This window comes from Petromyzon marinus, chromosome 32 (genome assembly GCF_048934315.1).
Source record: "Petromyzon marinus isolate PM22_M1 ecotype Great Lakes invasive population chromosome 32, UKy_Petmar_22M1.pri1.0, whole genome shotgun sequence".
Classification (NCBI taxonomy): domain Eukaryota; kingdom Metazoa; phylum Chordata; class Hyperoartia; order Petromyzontiformes; family Petromyzontidae; genus Petromyzon; species Petromyzon marinus.
This window is the reverse complement of record NC_133698.1, coordinates 5,863,470-5,870,475: the sequence shown is the minus strand read 5'-3', so window position 1 is coordinate 5,870,475 and position 7,006 is coordinate 5,863,470.

The window sequence follows — 7,006 nt, the reverse complement described above, 5'->3', positions numbered from 1 at the left end:
AAAGAACCAAGAATATTAAAGACCACTCACCCACTCAACCTCGCTCCGTTAAGCTGCATCTTGAAAGTGCATACGATAGTCCCAATGATCCAAAACTACTTTTAGCTGCCCACCCCATGTGATCTATAATGCATTTATTTTCTCACAATATGAATATTTCACCGCACACGGCAGTCTCTGGTGTAATGGAATTCAACGGTGGGTAGATTTTGCATATGCTGCCAGAACTTGGTTTCTGAGAGCATTTGTTTTTCTTCCAGCAGACATCATCGAAAGCAGCGTTGTGACTGGTAAAAAATAAAGTGCATCCCAGCTGGTGCAGAACTTGCACATACCGTACACACACCAAGCCGCACATTTGCGCAGGGGCTAAGTGAGACGTGAGTGAATGTTTTTACCATGATCAATGTGGTGTGCCTTTATCTTCAGAAGAAACTGTCTTGCCGTGTACATTGGTGAACGCATAAGAAGGTGTGCAGGCAGATGGAGTGAATACCTGAAGTTGCCAGCCATTACCGACATTACTAAAGTCTGAAATGTTATAACCACAGGACACGCCTTCGCAGATTTGACCACGTGTGGTTTGTGTCCAGATTCACCAATTCATTATTTAGCAATTGGACATGACTCCTTGAGGTTCATAGCCAACGAGCAGGCATGTGCAAATCTATTACAAGTTTTCAGTCTATACATGTGTGTATCCCACTTTCAAGCTGTGGGTCATACATGTGAGATATGTTTGGTTTGATTTGCTGAGCAAAGACCCAAAACACCAAGCAGCCCGTAAAAAAACGATATTAAAGTTGTGTGATTCTATTGCATTGAGCAAGGACTTGGGAAATGCGACGTAGGGAGGAAATTGCCGGGCTGCACCTTTAACATCCTTCACACCCTACAACGAAACACCACCTCCCTGGCCTGTACCTTCGTGTCATGCCATGCACACCCAATCTCGGGACGATCTACCATCGCAGCTTATTTAAGTCGCTCGGTTACAGGCGCGCACCACCAACCACACCCCACCTTTCCGTTAATCAGCTTCAACTCGGCCATGCCTTTCCGCAGGTCGCTTTTCTATCCGTCAGTCTTGAAGATAAAAAAAATCGCGGTTGGCCAAATTTCAAGTCTCGGTGTCCCCTTGCTGCCAATGGACAAACGGTGCCACCATATCGCACTTTTTTACACGCTTTTATTCAACTTGCCCTGTTTATATATTTTAAAAATATTGGACGCTTAATATCTTCGGATCTATAAAGCCTAACGAGCTGAAATTTTGTATACTGACTCATATCGCATGAGAATGTAAGATGCCACTTTAAGAATCGGTCCAGGCCCTGCCTATTCTGGGCCCCTGTTTTTTTTTTACTGAAAATGTTATTGCACAATTTCAAAAATATGTTAATTATCCAGACTAATGAACTTTTATTGTTTGGATTGAGATCGTTGAATTAATATGTACATATACAAATATTTTTTGCAAGATTAAAATATTGTGTAATAAACTGGGTAAAAAAACCAAATAGTTTTTCAATGCACACACTTTTATTTGCACTCAAGTAGAAAAATATTTTGACCCCAAAATTAATGCAATTTGATGTGCTGAATAAAAGTGGATGGCTTGCATAAATAAAGTTAATCGCATCGAAAGGAAACCACCCAATTTTATTCAGCACATCAAATTTGATTAATTCTGGGCGTCAAATAATTTATTTTCGACTCGAATGCAAATAAAAGTGTGCATTTAAAAGAAGTTTTTTTTTTCACCTAATGTATTATATTTGTATTGTTTAGCCCAGGGCTTTGTGGCAAGCGACACAAGCGGCTTTGTTGCCTCGAGTGAGAGACCCAGGGCTCCCCGTGTCTCATTGCGGTTACTCGGCTCCGTGTCCACCGCATGCACCCGCACATGCTCCACTTTAAAGTGGCTCAACCATACGCTGCTTCACGGATTGGAGTTACGATGCTGCTTTCTGTATGGTAGTGAAAAGATAAAAAAAAAACGTACATCTGCAATATCGCATTGGCGGTGGTGCATAAGCACACGTCGCAAAAACTCAATACATTCGTCATATCAATGCCCTAAGAGTGAAATAACAAAAGAAACGGTTTCAGCGTCCGTGGTGCTCGAGCTGGATATTGGAAGCAACCCAGTATCATCCAGGGTGTTGTAGACCTGTGTCATTAACTGTACCGGGTGCCTTTTAAGGAAACTGAATACAAGCTGGATTAACGGAGTTATCTTATGTTGCACCTCTCCGTTAGAACAATGGCCTACATGAAATGGGCCATTGGAGTGGGGGGGGGGGGGGGTTAAGTATAATTGTCGAGGAGAGGTTGCACTCCCAAACTATGTTCAGCCGAAAAGCACAATTACCCCATTAAGTGCGTGGAATTGCAAGTAAGGCTGAGGGGCAGGTGCATACGGTTGGACTGGTAGAGTGTGCGCCCATTGCCATTATTGCTCCTTTGTTTCTTAGTGTAATTGCCAATAAGGCTGGGGGAAGGTGGATGTGGTGAGACCAGTGGTGTTGTTGCCCATTAGCGAATTGATCCCATGGAGGGACAATAAAAAAAATGACAGTCCCTCAGTAGAGAACAGAAGATGCCGGGAGTACGATTAACGAAAATATATGTTCAGCCGGTCGCTCCAACGGGCTACACTGTGTGAGAAAACCAAGTGCCCGGGGCTTACTGTGAGTGCAACTTGTCTGGGAAACTGTGAGTCCAAGGATACTATGGGTTATCTTTTCAATTAAAGGGAGGTGGGGAATGGTGGTGATGGTGGTAATGGTGGTAGTGGCTTATGCCTTCACCAAAGATGAACATCAGTGGAGGGATGTAGACAAGCTGACCTGTCCTCTGTGTTATTGAAAGTGTTGGGTGACTTTAATGTCCCAAGTTGGTCATGACTTAGGAGCCTGGATTGGAGTGATTGGAAGGCATGAACCAGATCACGTCAATAACAAACGGTAGGAAGCTGTTCGACATCTCTCCAGCCCAAGGGATTGTGATTACCAACACGCTCTGCTGGCATCTGCGCAACCACACAACATCGTGGATGCATGTCAGGTTCAAGCAAGAACATTTGCAGGACTCTATAGTGATCGAAGCGTGGACGTGGGCCGATGTCCTTGACACCAGAACATTCCATGGAGCGGATCTGCCCACTGACATTTGGCTTGTCAGCTGTATGATGGGCCTGCTATTCTTTGCGGTGATGGGCACCCACCTAGGACCCTGCTCAAACCCAAAATAGCCTGGTCTTGATTAGCTGATGAAAAATGTAATTATCGTTTGTAACACGGGTTTGCATCGCCCCTTCCCCCAGTGCCGGATTAAGCTAGTGCGGGGCCTGTAGCATATGTCATGAAGGGGCCCTAAATTAAAAAAAAACGTAAATATTAAAACACAAATTTTAATTTGCACAGTAAAGTAATTGTATTTTTTAATTTGCCATACAGCCAGATAATACGACAAATCGCTAACGTTAAACACCCAGCCGTTTATAAAAGTCGAAGGCAGTATAGTACTATAGTAATAGAGCAAGTGCATAATCACTGAACCTTGATAGCTTGAAAGCATTTAGCGCGGGGCCCTTGAAAGTGCGGGGCCCGTAGCTACTACTACATGTGTAGCTACTACTACATGTGTAGCTACTACTACATGTGTAGCTACTACTACATGTGTAGCTACTACTACATGTGTAGCTACTACTACATGTGTAGCTACTACTACATGCGTAGCTACTACTACATGCGTAGCTACTACTACATGCGTAGCTACTACTACATGCGTAGCTACTACTACATGCGTAGCTACTACTACTACATGCGTAGCTACTACTACTACATGCGTAGCTACTACTACTACATGCGTAGCTACTACTACTACATGCGTAGCTACTACTACTACATGCGTAGCTACTACTACTACATGCGTAGCTACTACTACTACATGCGTAGCTACTACTACTACATGCGTAGCTACTACTACTACATGCGTAGCTACTACTACTACATGCGTAGCTACTACTACTACATGCGTAGCTACTACTACTACATGCGTAGCTACTACTACTACATGCGTAGCTACTACTACTACATGCGTAGCTACTACTACTACATGCGTAGCTACTTTTGCTCTTAGGATAATCCGGCACTGCCCCCCGCCCTCCTCCGAATGCCAAGGGGAAATTGGTGAGGTTCATGACTGTGGTTCATGTCGCTGCAATGGCTGCATTAGGTATGCGGTTCAGACCACACCAGAGACCCTGGCAGACAGAGGAGGTCTTCCGGTTAGCTGAGAGAAAGCAACAGGTCCACCCCCACCGTCTCTGCACCCCGTACGGTGCGAAAGAAGTTCTACACACATACAATATCCCACTTCTGAGACTGAAGTTAATCTTCGTTCAGAGGTTCTGAGAGCCGTGTGGTGCTGCAAGAATGAGTGGTTGTCGTGGATTGCCGAGCAAATTAAACTGCCTCAGAAGCTCGCGATCACGAATCGCTCTTTTAATTTCATTAAAAAAGTAACCAGTGCCATACCTATTACCAATCTTAAGGGAAAGAATCGTGGTGTCCAATGTGCTATCCATTGCACCATGGCAACATCCATAATTAAAGAATAGGGATTTCCCCCTTTTTTCTGGCAACAAAATAGGTATATTCTTTGCTCTTTCGGTAAAGTCACGTTGAAGGGAAACAATAAAATAATAAAATATATATAAAACATATTTTATTATATAAAACATTTTATTATTTAATTGTTTCCCTTCAACGTGACTTTACCGAACGAGCTAAGAATATGAATTACTGCAGTCACGAAAGCTTTAAATCAAAGTTTAACAAAATAGGTGTTAAGATGTTAAAAAACCAAACTGAAACCTTTTACAAGGAATCATGTGTGCATTAACCACAATGCTTGTGGTCAGAAGGCAAACAAAACACGTACTATGATAATATATGCATTGTCTTTAAAATTGATTGGTCCACACCAGAGACGGCTTTCTTTTGAGCCTCGTCTCAAACGGTGTTCAACCAGAGGACGCCAAAAGCAGAACTCATTTGAGATGCACTTCTTAATAAAGACAGTGGCTAACTCATGGCAGATTAACCTTGTGACCTGTTTCCCCCAATGTAGTGTCAATTGGCAAAGGCTGTAAATAATACTTATTGTAATTATTATTGCAAATAATGAGTATTATTATTTAATTATTATAAATACAATATTTTTTGTAAATTATTGTAAATGATAATTATTCAATAATAATTGTTATTAAATAATAATTATTATTTACAGCCTATTATAATATAAATAATTTACAGTTCCCTTTCAATCCACTGCTGGATAAAGTACTTTTCACATCCATTGCCCGACAAGATGTGTGTCTCACGACGTGTCTCACGATGTGTGTCCCACATGGGTTCCAACTCTTGTGTGATCCACCAACCCTCCCTCCCAAGTCACACTTCATTTCAGGCATGCATCATCACCATTGAAACCAGAAAAACGAGCCCTAATGGCCTCTCCTGCAGTTCCGAACAAAGGGATCAATTCGAGAGCGGATTGATTGCCCAGAATGCATTGTTTATGCCGTTTTAGTTGTACACCTCATGCGCGTTAAAGCGTTTACCCAATTTACGCGGCATTGGTAAAGTTAACACTCGCACCCCCCCCGCCCCCGAAAGCCCAGACACAACTGGGCTCGGGCATTTTATTATTCCGCCGCCACAGTGTGTGGCTATCATTCACGTGTGAATTTTTTTCTCTGCTCGATATCCTGAATGGACCCATTGACCCATTGGGCGCCTGAAGCAGAAATAATGTTTTTGTTCGTTAATTTATGAAATCCCAGTAGGGTATAAACAGGAGATATAGTTAGAGAAGTAAGATGCAGATAGGATGGAGATCAGAGAGATGGAATTGGCTTGTTTATGTTGAAATACTTGTCAAGTTTATTAGGAATTAAATTTGACCTGATATTTGGAGGGAGTGGTGATTCAATGCTAAGCGCACTCTGCTGTGAACCTGGTGACCTAGGTTCAATTCCCGACCACGACTTTCACCGGTGGTGCGTCCCCCCCACGCCTTCACCAACTCACACTGACCAGCGTGGCGAGATGGTCAAGCATGGAGTGGCTTTCACCAGTGGAATGACTGGTATATATATATTCGATTGCACCCCCTATTATTTTCATGAATCCAGAGCCCCTTGTGCTACTTGGGGCTCTAAGATTTTACTTTGTTTGCTTGGGTCTCGTGCTGCCACTGCATTGACAAGCCCTGCTTGCATGCAGCCACCTGCCACTTTCCTGGTGAAGAATTTGGACAAAGCAGACGGATATGGGCTCAGCCAACGATGTTAAGAGATGTACTCCGCTATTGTGGCTATTCAGGCAGCTTGCACAAATGCTGCTATCGGCAAATAAAATATATATATACAAAGCGTGGTTAGCATAATTGTGAGACGGCAAACATAAAATTGAGTTTGAATATTATATTCAAATATTACTACCGCTGTACTTTAGTCTTAATAAACTGCCCATCATTCAAAACAATGCTATGAAATTCAAGATCATTTAACCACATCTTTTAACCGCTAGCGAGGTCAATCTTTGCTGGACACATCTATAAGGGCGTGATTTATTGGTTCGTATTTCACATTTGTTTTTTTATGGGTACGCTGTTGGGGCAATTACCTTTCTCCACTCTTCACCTTGAGTGTTTGGGAGTAGTCAATTTACTGATATGGTGGTTATAAATGTTTACAGCCTCCCTTTAAAATGTCTATTGGATTCAAAGGTGGCTAAGCCTTTACTTTCCAGTCTGCACATCATTAAGGCATATATAAAATGCAGTAAAAAGTGTTGATAGGAATACAATATATTTTAAAAGATTTCATCCACCTAATATTAGATTTTCTCCTGAGGGTCTATTTTTATGTACAAATTACTCTGCTTTTGAAAGAGGCCATTGCTCAAAACTTTAAGTATAAGCTCGTGCTTTT